The sequence below is a fragment of the Apodemus sylvaticus genome, chromosome 21 (genome assembly GCF_947179515.1).
Source record: "Apodemus sylvaticus chromosome 21, mApoSyl1.1, whole genome shotgun sequence".
In the NCBI taxonomy this organism is placed as follows: domain Eukaryota; kingdom Metazoa; phylum Chordata; class Mammalia; order Rodentia; family Muridae; genus Apodemus; species Apodemus sylvaticus.
The window spans coordinates 18,850,753-18,867,687 of NC_067492.1; the positions used below are offsets into that span (position 1 = coordinate 18,850,753).

The 16,935-nt window shown below is 46.5% G+C and overlaps 1 protein-coding gene across 5 annotated transcripts in view; it reads left to right on the forward strand.

Moving 5' to 3' along the window:
* Il34 (interleukin 34) overlaps positions 1-16,935 on the forward strand; it is a 75,524-nt gene that overhangs the window by 26,226 nt on the left and 32,363 nt on the right. The window contains exon 2 of one of the 5 annotated variants that reach the window (XM_052166994.1): positions 10,153-10,246. The exons of the other annotated variants lie outside the window; for them this stretch is intronic. The gene's annotated coding sequence lies outside the window, so the exon portion shown is untranslated. The remainder of the gene's footprint in view (positions 1-10,152; positions 10,247-16,935) is intronic. 5 annotated transcript variants of the gene reach the window in all.

Sequence of the window (16,935 nt, forward strand, 5' to 3'; positions counted from 1 at the left end):
GCCCTGACATCCAGCAGAGCTGAAGCGACTACTGCATCTGCTGGACGTAAAGTGAGGGGGTGGTTGTTGTTGTTGTTGTTGTTTTGGTTTATTGAAATTTGAGGTTTTGAAAATGTATTTACTTCAAATTTTTATTTCATCTGTGTGTGTGTGTGTGTGTGTGAAGGTTAACCTGCAGGAGTTGGTTCTCTCCTTTTACCATGTGGTCCTAAGGATCAAATTCACATCATTAGGCTTGGCAGCAGGCGCCTTGGCCCACGGAGCCATCTTGTTAGCTGTTGTTTATTTGTGTGCATGTGTGCGCGCGCACACGTGTGCGTGTGCGTGTGCGTAGGTTCCCTTGCCGATAAAGGCTGGAAGAGATGACTGCCCCTGTCACTCTCAACCGGTCCTTTGAAGCAGGGCCCCTCACTGAGCCTGAGACTTGAGTTTCGTCTGAGGGGATGGAAGCAAGCAAGACTCAGCTGTCTTCACATCTCAGCCATCTCCACTTGGAGCTGGGGTCGCAGGCAGGCAGCAGAGTGGGTTAGGTGTCCCTTTCCCATGGGTCCCTGCACCTGCCCAAGAGGAAACAAGGGTTTATCCCAGGCTGAGCTGTCCCCATTCTTGCTAATTTACTATGTCTCCCAGAAGCAATATCCATGTGAGCCCTGTCTAGTGGGCGTTAGTGAGCTATTACAGGTAATAAAACTGCTAGGGAGTGTTTAGCGTCACCCGATGACAGATTGTTCTAATGACAAATTAGTAAAGGGAACCAGGTAGGTACTGTGTGGGTCCTGGCCAAGGTTTAGGATCTCACGAACTTGTCTCTTTTCCTCTTTAACATTTTTGCTTAGGTAATATATTCATGTGGTTTAAACCACAAGACAAAGAACAATGGTGGGAAGGTCTCTTTCCACAAACATCCCAAAACCACTCAGTCTCTGCCCTTGCCAGGTAGCTGTTTCGGAGTATTGTTGTTGACGAGCTCTAACTGGCCCACGAGATAACCGAGGAATCCCGTCCTCTCTTGGTCCCTTAAGACTTTGCTCCCCAGAACTTCTGGACTGGTAATTCGTGTGTTTCTCAGCTTCCTTTATGATGCTGACAGAAAGTCTGTTAAGTGATAGAATTACTTCCTGGCGAAAGGCCCATCACACTGGAGACTCACTGGAGAGGTGACTCAGTAATGAAGACCGCCCTCCGCTCCTCCAGAGGACCTGAGTTTGGACTCTAGCACCCGAGTCCAGCAGTTCACAAGATTGTCACTCCAGCTCCAGGGGAATCTGACTCTCCTGGCCTCCGTGGGGCCAGATTTACATTGTAGGCACATATACAGATATAAAATTTCAAAAAGAAACTAAGGGGCCCGGAGAGATGGCTCTCAAGTGAAGATCACATAATGTTCTTCAGGAGGACCCGAGTTTGATTCCCAGCGCATACATCCGTCCAGCTCTAAGGGATCAAAAGTCTCTGGTAGCTGGGTGGTGGTGGGAGGCAGAGGCAGAGGCAGAGGCAGGTGGATTTCTGAGTTCGAAGCCAGCCTGGTCTACAGAGTGAGCTCCAGGACAGCCAGGGCTGCACAGAGAAACCCTGTCTCGAAAAAACCAAATCCAAAAAACCAAAAAAAAAAAAAAAAAAAAAAAAAAAAAGTCTCTGGCCTGGCCTCTGTAGATACTAACACACACACACACACACACACACACACACACTGATAAAAATGAATATAAAAAAGAAAAATGAGTCTCTTCTCTCTGAGCTCTCTCTGTCTCTCTTTGTGTCACTGTGTCTCTGTCTCTGTCTCTGTTTTTCTTCTCCTCCCCTGGGCTCAGTCCTTAGGGCCAGTGAACTCACCCAAGAGCAGCTTCCCAATAAATCTTCCTTTAATATAATCTAAAAAAAAAAAGAAAGAAAGAAAGAAAAAAAATTTTAGAAAATGGTAGACTTGAGTAGCAAAGATGAACTTTTATTTTAACATGTTGTTTATTTTTACTTATGTGAGCATGTCTTACTTATGTCTAAGTGTGGGTATACGCAGATGAGCACAGGTACCGTACGGTCTAGAACAGAATCTCAGATTCCACAGCACTCTCAATGCACGTGCTTGTGAGCTGCTCAACGCGGGTGCCAGGAAGGAATCTGGAGCCCTCTGCAAGAACACCAAGCCATTGTGTTAACCACTGAGCCATCTCTTCAGCCCCTGTTTTTGTTGTTGCTGTTTTGTTTTTTAGGCTTTAAAATTGTGTGTGTGTGTGCACGCATGTATATCCCACAGTGCATGGATGAAGGCAGATGACGGTTCTCTTTGTGCACACCATGTGGGCGCTGGGGAGAGAACTCAGGTCGTCAGGCCTGGCAGTAAATGCTTTCACCGGCTGAGCTTTCTTTGGCTTAGATCATCTTCCTTTAAAGATGCATTGTGAGAAAATTCTGAGCCATCAGTCTTTTACTTTGGGGTGTGAATTATCCTAACAGACTCTTTTCACGGACCTACGAACTCTGCTGAACAGTTTGCAAATAGAATCCACACGACTCCGTGCTTCATCTTACTGGCGATAATCCACTGCGCTTCCTGTTGTGGTGAACATTTGCCTTCCTTTCAATCTGTTATCAGGAGGCATGAAGAGCAGCCTTGCCCATGTGGTGGGGTTTACACACGCAGGTGTAGATCACACACACGGAGTGGGTTCCCAGATATGGGATTGGATAGCTAGCTATCGGCTTTAGCAATTCCAAGAGATGTTGCCAACTCTTCCTCCACAAAGCAAGCACCAAACTATGCATCAGTCGGCTTTGGAAGAGAAGTTATTTTGTCGCCTCGATGGGCTCTGTTGCCAGGCCCCTGGCTCTGTACCCATCTGATAACTGAGTGATAATGATTCGGTACGGCCTTCATTTGAAGGTGTGATGAAAGGACTTTAATTTATAGCGTATTTAAACACTATTGATGACTATCTATTGAGTTAGTTTCTGAGGCAGCAAGAGCAGGAGGTACCCAAGACAGCCCAAAGGGATGACCCGTGCAAGTCTGGCTTGATGAAGCAGTGGGTTTATTGGGCTTACTTACAGGCACATGGGTGAGAAGTGAAGGCCCACAGAAGCATGGGTGGCCCCAACACAGCTGTATCACCAAACAGTCTCACCCGGCATGGTTGACAATTTCTCCATGGTTCCATGGATGGCATCTCCCTTCTGTTAAGATTCCATCCACTGTGCGCCAGCATCTCCAGAGGCTACACAGGGCTGGGTCAGTTACAGATGAATGGGAAGAGGGCAGGAGGGAATGTCTGGGGTCTCGGATGAATGTCTCATGACTCCCCGGCTCCTTCTCTCTCCTCCTCTCCCCTCTCGGGGCAGGCTCTTAAGTATCCCTGCTCGGAACTTACTGTGCACACCATGTAGCCAAGGATAGCCTTGAACTTCTGATCCTTACCTGCTAGTCTTTTACACTTAAGTGTGAATTATTCTTTCTACTCTGTTGTACAGTTGCTGGGATCATAGGTGGGCACTAGTATGCCCAGTTTATACCCTGCTGGAGATAGAACCCAAAGCACCATGGATACTGTCTTATTCACATTTTCTTATTTCAGAACCGGAAGTGTTAGCTTTTCTTGTTGATTGCCGGGAGCCCGTTACATCTCAGGAATTAGCTTTTTGTTCTGGATACAGACGTACCCAATGTATCTTCTTCTCTTTTTCTTAGAAAGAATTAAACTTATTGGGTATTCTCCAAGGGCAGAGAGCTGGGTAGTAACCAAGAATACTGTCTGTGACTCTTCTCCACACTCCAGAGCACACAATTATTCTTTATGTTTCATTAGTGGGGGGTGGGGGAGTGTGCTTGCCCCAGAACAGGTGGAGGTCAGAGGACAATGCTGCAGGTCCTAGGGACTGAACTGGAGCTGCCAGGCTTGGCAGAAAACACCTCTATTTGTTGAGGCATCTTATCAGTCTGTCTTGCACACATTTGTATTTCTAGGTAGTCAAGTGACTCTTCATCGATTACAATGTTTAATCTTTTTTTTTAGATTTTATTTATTATTATAAATATGTACACTGGCCAGGTGGTGGTGGCGGTGTACGCCTGTAATCCCAGCACTCTGGGAGGCAGAGGCAGGTGGATTTCTGAGTTCGAGGCCAGCCTGGTCTACAGAGTGAGTTCCAGGACAGTGAGGGCTACACAGAGAAACCCTGTCTCAAAAAAAACCAAATCCAAAACAATAAATAAATAAATAAATAAATACACTGTAGCTGTCTTCAGATACACTGGAAGAGGGTGTCTGATCTCATTATGGGTGGTTGTGAGCCACCATCTGGTTGTTGGGATTTGAACTCAGGGCCTTCAGAAGAGCAGTCAGTGCTTTTTAACCGCTCAGCCATCTCTCCAGTCCTACAATGTTTAATCTTAGATACCAAAGCCTTCCTCAGTTTCAGATGGCAGAAATGTGCCTTGTGTTTTCCTCCATTATTTTTACATTCAAAATTTTACCTACTGGCTTGTGGCAGGCAGAAGCAGCAGCAGCAGCTCCTGGGTTTCTTTCCAGATTGTTCTCTTTCCTTGCTTTGTTTTTTGTTTTGTTTTGTTTTCAAGACAGGGTTTCTCTGTGTAGCCCTGGCTGTCCTGAAACTCACTCTGTAGACCAGGCTGGTCTTGAACTCCGAGATCTGCCTGTCTCTGCCTCCCAAGTGCTGGGATTAAGATGTGCACCACCACCGCCCGGCTCTCTTTTCCTTGTTACATGGAGAAGCTGTTTAATAAGTTATTTTTCATAAACCTCCATTTCTCATAGAAATTTGGATATGTTTCAGAAACTGCTGCCCTTTACCTTGGAATCTATTTGCTCTCATTTGCTCTTTGTTTATGTGCTTGTTTTTATTTATTGTATGTATGTTGTCTGCACACACATTTGTGCACCGTGTGTGTGCCTGTGCCTGAGGGGCCAGCAGAGGGCGTCAGATTCCCCAGGACTGTCACAGAGGACTGGGAATGACCTTGTGGGTGCTGGGACAGTTCCCACCCTTCAGGACTTTTTTTTTTCCTTTGAGACACGGTCTCACTATGTAGCTTTGTCTTGGACCTTACTGTATAGACCAGACTGGCTCAAACTCACAGCAATCACCTGCCTCAACTCTGCAATTAAAAGCATATATCACCCACATCCAGCATGTTCCTTTTTGTTGTTGTTTGTTTACTAATGTTTACAAAATGTTTTCTTTGTTTTGGTTTCTTGAGACAGGGTTTATCCATGTAACAGAACCCTGGCTGTCCCGGACTCACTTTGTAGACCAGGCTGGCCTGGAACTCTGATATCTGCCTGCTTATGTCTTCTGAGTGATGGGATTAAAGGTGTGCCCCACTAAACCCTGGCTTAAAGGTTTATAATATTTAAGATATATATTTTATTAGACATTTTCTTGAACTCTTTCAGGCTAGTTTGACCTATTTATTTTTCTCCTTAGTGTTAGAATCTAGTATTTAATTATACATATTGTAGTGGGACTTTTGGTTACTTTGTGGGTTTTTAATTCCACCCTTTTCTACCCCATAACATCAAATGTGGGAGTCAGTTCTCTGCTTCCTCTGCAGGCTCTGGGCGCTGGCTCAGGCTGGCCTTCGTGCTGAGCCAGCTGCTCCTTCGCTTTTGTAGATATTTTCATCTGGCTTCTCGCCGTATTTGTGATGATCTTGGACGTTCTAGGCCAATAGTCATATTATCTACAATGGGAATAATTTTACTTCCACCTAGTCTTATGTTTTTATTTTGCCTGTGTGACTGCATTGGCCTGTCTGTGCTGTGCTGTTCCTGTCCTTAGTGAAAATTCTAATGGTTCTAAATTGAGTCAAATTCTAGCCTTTGTCTGAGGTGGATACATTTCACCCTGTTAAGGAAGCGCACGACTCTCTTGCCAGGATTTGGATTTGGGTCACAAATGCCTGAAACTCTAGTTCCAGAGGATCTTGACGCCCCCTCCTGGCCTCCTTGAGTACTGCATGCACCTGTACATACCCACACTCACACACATACACACGTAATTTAAAATAATAAAAACAGGGCTGGTTAAGAGCACCGACTGCTCTTCCAGAGGTCCTGAGTTCAATTCCCAGCAACCACATGGCGGCTCACAACCATCTAGAATGAGATCTGATGCCTGGAGTAAGCAGGGCCAGAGCTAGAGAAATAAAGATAATAATAATAATAATAACAAAATCTAAAAACATAGAATTACCCACTAATCTCCACTTCTACCAGGAAAGGATGCTGTGTTTTGTAAAGCGCTTGCTCCACACCTACAAATATGCTAATGTCTATTGCTATGTTACACGACATGATTTCTTTTTTTTTTCTTTTTCTTTTTCTTTTTTTTTTTTTTTTTTATTTTTGGATTTGGTTTTGTCGAGACAGGGTTTCTCTGTGTAGCCCTGGCTGTCCTGGAACTCACTCTGTAGACCAGGCTGGCCTCGAACTCAGAAATCCGCCTGCCTTTGCCTCCCAGAGTGCTGGGATTACAGGCATGCGCCACCACCACCCAGCACGACATGGTTTCTTAATATCAGGCTATCCTGTACTTCTGTCCTTTGGTGTCCTACATTACCCATCTGGAGAGGCTCTTCTGACTGAGTCAATAATCACTGTGGACTGCTCTTCAGGTAACTGCACACTACATCTCCTGCCTTCATGTAAGCAGCCACCAGTTCAACCCCTCGTAGGAACCAGCCCCTGGTTCTTGCAGGAGTGTAGAATGGGCAGGGAGGACTGGAGCTGCCCACCAGCTTGGGAACGCTCAGCCATTTCTAGCTCAGCGTCTTGTTTTTGTTAAGTGTCATATTAAAACCCAGAGAGGACAGCCCAAGAGCCCGCATCCTGTACACTCTGTTCTGTTTACGCTTTGGAGGATGTCCCAACAGACTTGGAGTCTCTCTGGTCTGTTCTCAGCATGGGGGTCGCTGCTGTAATTGTCTCAGGAAGAAAGACAATGTGGGAAATGGCTAAAGGACCTGACTTGTAAACAAAGAAAAGCCTTTGGGTCCTCGGCCACATCTCAGCATGTGGCTCTCGGGCGTCCCAGAGGTTAAGACAGCAGGGTAGGGGCTGGAGAGATGGCCCAGAGGTCAAGAGTGCAAGCTTCTCTTACACAGGACCTGAGTTAGGCTCTCAGCACCCACAATGGGAAGTTCACAACCACATAACCCCCAAAAGGACAGTGATTTACTATGGTGTGATAGCACGTGCCTGTGATCCCATTAACCGACAGAAGCAGAGGTCTGAGAGTTTGAAGGCAGTCCAGCTCTGTGGCAAGACCCTTTCGCAAGATCAGAATGAAGCTGGTGTTTTCTGGGGCTGTTTGAGCTGAAATCACTGCGCTGCCCGTGACTAGGACACATTAGTTGCCCTTCCCTCCGTTTCCTCATCAGAACTAGAAGGTTGTAAGTTTCTCCCTCGGGCCTTCTTGTGGAATGCAGTGAGGTTAGAGTTCATTCATGGAAATTCCCCCAGCATGTGGAAGTCGGCCAGCAAATGAGGCAAGGAGACTTTGTGCGGATAGCATATCCAGTAGAGGTCTGGGCTGGGTTCATCTATGCCTTTCAATGTCCTCTGACTTTGGCTGACTACTGTCAGGTAGACATGTGCAGAGGATGCTGAGACCGGTGATGCGCCAGTTCTCAGGGAGGGGGTTTTTACCATGAAGCCAAAGGAAAGCATTTAAGAAGATTACTCCCAGGCCTGTATTAATGCCTCCGTGGTTTAGAGAACTTTCTACTCTTCCAGAGGCCCAGACATCAGTTCCTAGCACCTACATTTGGTGAGTCATAACTGCCTGTCACCCAAATTTTAGGATTCTGATGCCCTCTTTTGGTCTCCACAGGTACCCACCCCCACACGTTCACTCAGATAAAAAATTAAAATTAATCTCTTAAGGGCTGGAGGGAATAGCTCAACATTTAAGAGTGCTTGTTGTTCTTCCAGAGTTTCCAGTACCCACATGGTGGCCCACAACAGTCTGTAACTCTGGTTCCAGGGGATTTGGGGTCTTTTTCTAGTCTCTGTAGGAAGAGACCAGAAGGACAGGTGGTATATATTCATGCATGAATATTTTGTTCACTCTTTCCAAGTATATGTATGTGTGTGTGTAGAGACAATATATTTTTTTTATATGAGTACACTGTAGTTGTCTTCAGACACACCAGAAGAAGGCATCAGATCCCATTACAGATGGTTGTGAGCCACCATTGGCTGCTGGGAATTGAATTCAGGTTCACTGGAAGAGCAGGCAGTGCTCTTTTGTTTGTTTGTTTGTTTTGTTTTATTTTGTTTTTTTGGAGACAGGGTTTCTCTGTATAGCCCTGGCTATCCTGGAAGTCACTCCGTAGACCAGGCTGGCCTCAAACTCAGAAATCTGCCTGCCTCTGCCTCCCAAAGTGCTGGGATTACAGGCGTGCGCCACCACCACCCGGCTCAAGCAGTGCTCTTAATCACTGAGCCATCTCTCCAGCCCTGACTTTTAGTTTTTTTATGTGTACATGTGTCCATGTGTACACGTGCATGTGTAGGTGAAGGTGCTTATGCATGTGTGTACACATGCCTACAGAGGCCACAGGTCAAAGCATTTTCCTCTTGGTTTCCACTTTACATGTAGTGTGCATGTGTATGCACACGTGCGCGTGTGCGCACAGGCTAAACATTCAAACACATACAACAAAAATAAATAAATCTTTAAAACATAAATGGAAAAAGTTGTTGAGATTTTCCTTTTGTGACTGCCTGCGCTGCAGAAAGCAAAGGGATGGGCTGAAGATCATTCCAGAACATGAATCTATGAGCAGACAGAAACCTCCCAGGTCCTAAGCAAGGCTTCTCTGTGATCCTTAGTTCTGGGGACAGCAGCTCTATGTAAAGGGGCTTGGGCTGCTTTTGAACCCCACATCCATAAAGTGGGGTTCTGAGGCAGTGCTTCTGGGCCATGCGACATTTACATCTGAGGAGGGGCAGCCGGCATACTGGCTAAGGAAATACTTGTAAAACGTTTCTAAGATTTATTTATTTTATTATTTTATATACATGATGATTCTGCCTGCATGTATGTAAGTGTGCTGTATGCCTGCCCGGTGCCCTCCAAGGTGAGAAGAGGCCATCAGGGGTTCAAGCCATCATGTGAGTGCTGGGAATCCAACCTGGGTCATTATAAGAGCAATGAACGCTCCCCAGCTCAGAAGGAGTGATTTGCCATGAAGAAATGGACAGGCTTGGCAGCAGATAGGGCTGCCTTCAAATTCCTGCGCAGTACTGGACTAGACCCCAAGAGCTGCTCTGTCGGACTGGACGGAGCACCAGCCAGGGTGAGGCCTCAGCAGCTCACTGTTTCTAATGAGCTCCTGTTTATTTATTTTTAAGTTCAGAAGTACAGCTTTCTTAAAATAAAGCCTGAAGGAACTTACGTGTTCAATTTGCTAGCGTGGTACTGTAACACATACCGTGAACTCGATAGCTTATTATAGCAACACAGCTGCGTTCTCCCACAGGTCTGGAGGCAAGAGATTCGCAATCAAAGTGCCAGGAGGGCTCTGTTCTTTCTGCAGACTGGAAGCGGGGAGGGGCAGCTTCCTGTGGTGGCAGCAGCTCCTGGTACTTGTGTGTGAACTCTCCATGGGAGTGTGGTAGTCTCTGTGTCTCTACTCCCTCTCCTTACGAGAGCTGGAGGTGGCGTTCACTACCTATCTAGTAATGACAACATGACCGTTGTGTCACATTATCCACTCCAGGCAAGATATCGAACCTTCCCAGTGTCCCACAAAATTCTCTCGTGCCTCTTTCTAGCCAGTTCCCACCAGCACTGCCCATCCTGGGTAACTACAGTTGGTATCTATGACAGTAGATAAGCTTTAAGAAAAAAAAAAAACCTATTCTTACATTCCAATAAATGCAATTACAGAGTGTGCAATCTTTCACATCTGGCTTCTTTGCCAGATGCTTTTGAGCTTCATCCACGCTGTGGCTTGGGTTGGAAGCTCGTTCCTTTTGACCGTTGTGTAGTAGATCGCGGTATGGCTACGGCATCCTCGATAGTCCTGTCTGCCAGGGGCAGTACTAGGTTTACTTCCCATTTGAGGAACTGCATTATGTTAGTTACATGATTTGTGACTACGATGGAAAGAAAGGTTTGTTTTGTCTCGAGGCTCAATGGTACAGATGAGGAAGCCATGGTGGCCAGAGCGTGCTGGAGCATGAGGTGACTGGTCCCCTCGTATCCTCAGTCCAGACACAGAGAGGTGAGTGGTGATGTTCGAATCCCTCTCCCCTTTTTATTCAGTGTCTTATCCAAGATTTCTGGATAGAGCCACTCTCGTGTAGGGTGGATCTCTCACCTCAGCTAGCCTAATCTAGAAAAGCCCTCACCGATGTGCCCAGGAGATCTGTTCCCATGGTGATGCTAAACCCAGGAAGTTGACAAGATTAACCAGCATGGGCATGCCCTCTTTAAAACAAATATAAGTGGTATGTGCCAATTTTCCATGATGAACAATCAATGAACAGTTTGGAACAAAAACAAACAAACAAACAAACAAACCAGAAAACAAAAAAGAAATATAGCAACAAATGCATATTTGTTTTTCAATTTTACTCTTTTTTTAAATTTGTGCTCGTGTTCATGTGCACACGTTCATGTGCACACATGCCTATGGAGGCCACAGGTCGAAGCCAGTTGTCTTCCTCTTGCTTTCTACTTTACGTGTACACACGTGCGTGTGCATGTGCACATGTGGTGTATGCATGTTTGCAGGTGCAGGTGCTTGTGTGTACTCCTGAGGCTAGAGGTTAAAGCTGAGAGTCTTTCTCTTCTGCTTTTTATCTTATTTCTTGAGAATGAGGCTCTCAGTGAACCTGGAGCTCACTGATTTGGCTGAACTGACCCACTACTGAGCCCTCTGGGCTCCTCCTGCCTCTGTTTCCCCACACTGGGATTTCAGGTGCATGCCACCCAGCTTTTCACAAGAGTGCTGGGATCCAGACTCCGGCCCTTATGCTCACAGGACAGGTACTCTAGTCCTGGTTATCTCTTCAGTCCCTTGTTTTTGTTTTTGCTTTGTTGCTGGTGGTGGTTTTTTGTGGGGGTGGGGGGAGGATTTTTTTTTTTGTGTGTGTGTGTGGTAGTGGGTTCTCTTTCTGTTGTTTATTTGTTTTTAAGAAGAGGTCTCACTGTGTAGCCTTGTCTGCTTAGAACTCTGGATATAAGGGTGGCGGTGGTGGCACATGCCTGTAATCCCAGCACTCTGGGAGGCAGAGGCAGGCAGATTTCTGAGTTCGAGGCCAGCCTGGTCTACAGAGTGAGTTCCAGGACAGCCAGGGCTACACAGAGAAACCCTGTCTCAAAAACAAAAACAAAAACAAAAACAACCTCTGGATATAGACCAGGCTGGTCTTGAACTCACAGAGATCCACTTGGCTCTGCCTCCTGACTGCTGGGATTAAAGGCATGATCCCAGGGTGGCAGAGCTAGGTGGAAATGGTGGTCCTGAGCTGGTGTCATTGCGATCCCCGAGGAATCTTTCTTGCTTCCCTACCCCCACTTCCCTACAGTCCCTTAATCTCTACATACAATTTCTCACGATACTGTCTTACTTACTTATTTACTGCTTCCCAGTGGCCTGCATGCGTCTTTCTGGAATGGTCCCAGAAAGTAGTAGGCACTTCATAAGGGTTGCCTGCAAGGGCCATCCATGTCCAGGGTAGTCTCCTCAGGCGGGACTGCTCCTGAGATCGGCAGCCCTCTCTGCCACAGATCTTTAGTAAACTGTCTTTGTTTATCTCCTAGGACCAGCAGTACCCTGATCCTCTGTGTCATGTAGTTACTTAGACAATTTTCTCAGAACATGGCTCTTGTGCCATGACCAGTTTAGAGAGAGTTCCATGGATCCTGGATCTTGTTGTAAATAGCACTGAATTTATCTGGGCAGGATGGTACGTACCTATAGCCCTAACATTTGGAGGCTGAGGCAGGAGGATCACAACTTGTAGGCCAGTCTGGGCTACACGGTGTCTCAAAAGCCCCAAGTAAGATGTCAAGGTAGCTCAGTTGGTAAACACGCTTTCCATGCAAGTCTGGCACTTGACTTCCATCCCTGGAACCCACAGTGGCAGGCAGGGCAGAACCAGCTCCTGAAAGTTGTCCTCTGGCTGCTCCACACGCCTGCACATGCTCCCCCTTACATGCATACATCACAGAGAGACGCACGGGTGATAAATTAAACAGAAAGTAAAAACAAACAAACAAACAAAAAACCGAAACAACCAGCGAAAGCAAGCGATAAGAACTCACTGAAATCCCTTCCTTGTTATTTTTTACCTTTTCCTTTCCGGGATGTAGCTGGTATCTTGGTGCTGGTGATATTGACATCTAAGGCTGGATTGTAATGAACTGCAGTGAAACTGCACTCCTAGACCATTAGAATATCCTTCACTTCAGCTCATGCCGGTCATACCCACACCTTTAGTCATGGCCACCAACAGTCTCCAGTGGTTTTGCCAAATGTCTTGATGGGGCCTGGGAACTGTTGTGCAATGAAAACCAGTGCTAACTTTTTTAAAAGAGGTATTTGGTGTGTGTGTGTGTGTATGTGTGTGTGTTTTCAATAAATCCCAACCACAGTACTAATATATTTTAACCCCTTTTTAATTCCTTTTGGACCCTGGACCCAGGGGCTTACCTGATAAGAGTCACTCCAGGGGCTGATGAGATAGCTCAGCAGGTAAAGGTGCTTGGTAGCAAGCCAGCCGGCCTAAATTCAATCCCAGGATCCCCATGATGGAAGATGATCGACACCAAAAATTGTCCTCTGACCTCCACACATGCACCGTGGCTCCCCCTTAACATGAATAACATAAGAATGTAATAAAAAAATTAACTGGGGCATGGGAGCCTGTGCAGTTAATACCCAGCACCTGGGAGGCAAAGGCAGGCAGATCTCTGTGATTTCATGGCCAGTCTGACCTATAGTAAAGAGTTCTAGGCCGGTAAGGGCTACATGGTAAGACCCTATCTAAAAGGAAAAAAAAAAATGACTCCAGTGGCTGAGAATTTTCTGAATAAAGTCAGCAGCAGCGTAAAACCCAGTCAGTCTCGGCCTGAGAAGCAGCTGCTTGGAAATAAACCTCATGGGCCTGAATCCTATCAGATATCGGAGGGAAGCCAGATCTAGGTTGAAAGAGCAGTATTTCATTCATCTCAGACATGCTGGCAAAGCTCTGATCTGCTGCTGCCCCAGCTTGCCTGGTGGGAAAAGACTCCACTGGAAAACAGAATGAGTTAGAAGAGGCCACTTAGCAGCTCACCCTGGGTGACGAGAGCGTCGCCAGTGAGTGCAGACAGCCCGGACTTCCACCCGAAGTCGTGGCAAACGGTCAACACCAGAGCTGTGGTTAGCTCTGGGCTCAGGCAGCAAGAAGTGGAGAGCAGAGCCTGCGAGGTAGCTTAGTGAATGGAGAGTGCTTGCCTCTCAGTCCTAGAGACTTGAGTTTGATCCCAAAAACCCACCTAAAGGTGTAAGGAGAGAACTGATCCCATGAAGCTGTCCTCTGATCTTTATACTTTCCTTGTTGGCATGCATGTGCACACGTGTGCACATACATAGACACACACACGCAGATATACACACACACATATACACACATATATACACACAGACACACATAGATACACACACATACACACAGACACACACATAGACACACACAGTCACACACATATACGGGCAAATACACAGACACACATGGACACACACAGAGACAGGCAGAGGAAGGAGCGCCATGGTCTTCAGGCAGCAGAATGTAGGTCATGTGCTATAGATTAGACTTACTTTTGGTTTTGGTTTGGTTTGGTTTTGCAAGACACAGTTTTTGTGTCACAGTCCTGGCTATTCCAGATCTTGCTCTGTAGCCCAAGGCTGATCTGGAACTCACAGAGATCAACCTGTCTCTGCCTTCCTGAGTACTGGGATTCAAGCATCGATTGGCTTAGATTTGTTTTCTGAGATAGGGTCTCACTAGGTAGCCTACCAAGAACCAAGCAGCATTCAGACCCCAAGTTCAGAGAGTTTCCTATAGCACTGAGTGATGAACACACATGCGTGTGTGCATGCATGTGTGTGTGTGTGTGTGTGTGTGTGTGCATGCATGTGCAGGTGCAGGTGTCTTGTGTTCCCGTGCTTGAGGAAGCTAGAGATCAAAGCTAGGTGCCTCCCTCAATTGTTCTCCGGCTCAGTTTTTGAGACAGGCTCTCTTACAGAATCTGGAGCTCACCCATTTGGCCAGGTTACCTGGCTAGTCAGCCTCAGGATCCTTCCATCTGTGTTTTCCTAGCATTAGTATTACAGGCACACACCCTGTGTGAGGCTGGGTGGGTGGTGGTGGTGGGCTGATGTATGTGTTGTGGGGAGGTCTCTGCAGACACCTGGGCTGGCAAGAAGGGAGTCTGCTTCAACACAAGTCAGGGTTGGTTCAAACTTCTGGAGTCTGACACCGGGCAGCCTTAAACCTTTAGGCGTATTTAAGCACAGCACAATTGGAGAAACGTTTCCTGAATGATACTGAACAGGCTCAATCCTGTGTGTACAACAAAGCTAAAGACAGAATTACATCGAGGCCCTTTACAAACCCATGAAGATGGATTCTGGTGACTCAGAAACAATGTTCAAGATAAGGGTCTACAGAGAATGACTGAGACAAACATTAAGAGTCCGTGGGAGTCAGGTGTGGCCTATGGGTGCTTCTACAGGCAGCATAGAGGTCACCCAGGCTATTGTGAAGGATGTGTGACGTCTCCCGTAAAGACAGCTTCTACTCCCTGAGACAGTGCTCGAGATAAAGATCTAGGGAGAAGAGTCTGGGAGATTCCCGTGGCTGGCCCTACAGATAGATCGCCAGGTTACTAGCTACATTCGTTCTCAGCCTATATCTGCGAGCGCAAGAACCGGAGCCCTCTAAAATACCTACCCTATACCTGGCTTTAAATTTTTTTTAAAAAAAGATTTATTTATTTTATGCATATGAGAATGCTGTAGCTGTCTTCAGACATACCAGAAGAGGGTATCAGATCCCATTACAGATGGTTGTGAGCCATTATGTGGTTACTGGGAATTGAACTCAGGACCTCTGGAAGAGCAGACAGTGCTCTTAACCACTGAGCCATCTCTTCAGCCCTGGTTTTAAATTAAAAAAAAAAAGTATTTCTGTATGCATGAGTGTTTGCCTGCACGTCTGTGTGTGCACTGCCTGCTTGCCCGGTGTTTGCAGAGCATGGAGGCCCTGAAACTAGAGTTGACAGCTGTTAAGCTGCCTCAAGGTACCAAGAGCTGAACCTGGGCCGTGCAAGAACAGCAAGTTCTCTTGACTATTGGGCCATCTCTCTACCTCTAGGTTATCTTTTGAGGCAGGGTTTCATGTAGCCCAGGCTTGCCTGAAACTATATGTAACCTAGAATAACCCTAAACTTCTGGTCCTCCTGCCTCCACTTTCCAAGTGCTAGGATTATAGGTATGTACCACCATGGTCTGTTTATGCAGTGCCGGGAATCAAACCCATGGCCCTGTGCTTTTCCAAAGGACTTCTTTTTGGTTTGTTTTTGGTTTTTTTTTGTTTGTTTTGTCTTTTATTCATTATTATATGTGAGTACACTCACTGTAGCTGTCTTCAGACACACTAGAAGAGGGCATCAAATCTCTACGGATGGTCGGGAGCTACCATGTGGGTGCTGCGATTTGAACTCAAGACCTTTGGAAGAGCAGTTACCCGCTGAGCCATCTCTCCAGCCCCACCAAAAGGCTTTTAAAAAACATTTAAAGATATGCATTTGCAACTGGATAAGAACTTGTACAAGAGAGCCTGGAGGGCCCTGTAATGTCAGAGGGCAGGGAGACTATGGAGACTTCTAGACTAACATCAGCAGGGCAGGAACCTACTAGAAGGAGTTCTCATTAGCTTCATGATAACAAAAACCTGAATGCGAAAGAGAACAGACACTTTAGAAACCAACCTGGCTGTTTCTTATAGTTCAGTTTCCAACAACCACATGATTCTGTGTTACTTGGGAGAGAGAAAAGCCCTCACATAGAAAAGCCTTCTCCGCCGGGCAGTGGTGGCGCACGCCTGTAATCCCAGCACTCTGGGAGGCAGAGGCAGGTGGATTTCTGAGTTCAAGACCAGCCTGGTCTACAGAGTGAGTTCCAGGACAGCTAGGGCTATACAGAGAAATCCTGTCTAGAAAAAACCAAAACCAAAACCAAAAAAAGAAAAGAAAAGAAAAGAAAAGCCTTCTGCTGCTCCATTCTTCATCAGCATAAAAAAATTCCGGAGGCCCGGGGACCTGTACAGGAGTGTTGTACAGGCCTGGAATCTAACACTGGGAAGCTGAGGAGGGCAGAACATGAGTCTGAGGCCACCCTGGGTTAGATGGTGAGACTCTGTTTAACCCAAACCGCAAGCAATCCAACTGGCCAAAGACAAGCAGGAATAAGGAAAGGGAAAGGAAGAGACGGTTGGTCAGCCTTATTTAGCACATTGTTTTGAGGTTCAAGGTTACAGCATCAGTAATGGCCTCATTCTGCTGAGAAGGGTAGAGGGGCCGCCCTTGCTCTTTTAAACAATCCTTTCTCCCAGAAGTAAAACAGGATCCTGCGGGAGGATAAATTCCTTCCTAACCAGGTAGTTTTTACCCCACCCTCCTCTTCCTTTTTGAGACTAGTCCAGGCTGGCTTCCACTTCACTATGTAGCCCAGGTTGGCCTCCAACTCCTCATCAATCTGCCTCAGCTCCCTGATTGCTAGTGCCTGCCGCCACCCCTGGATCAGCTCCACATTTTAAAGGTGAGGAGCCAAGCTTCCAAGTGCAACCCTAGGGGACAAAGTGAAACCATATCTAGACCGTAACGACCTGTGCACATTGTGAATGGCAGCTTTGTCCCTAA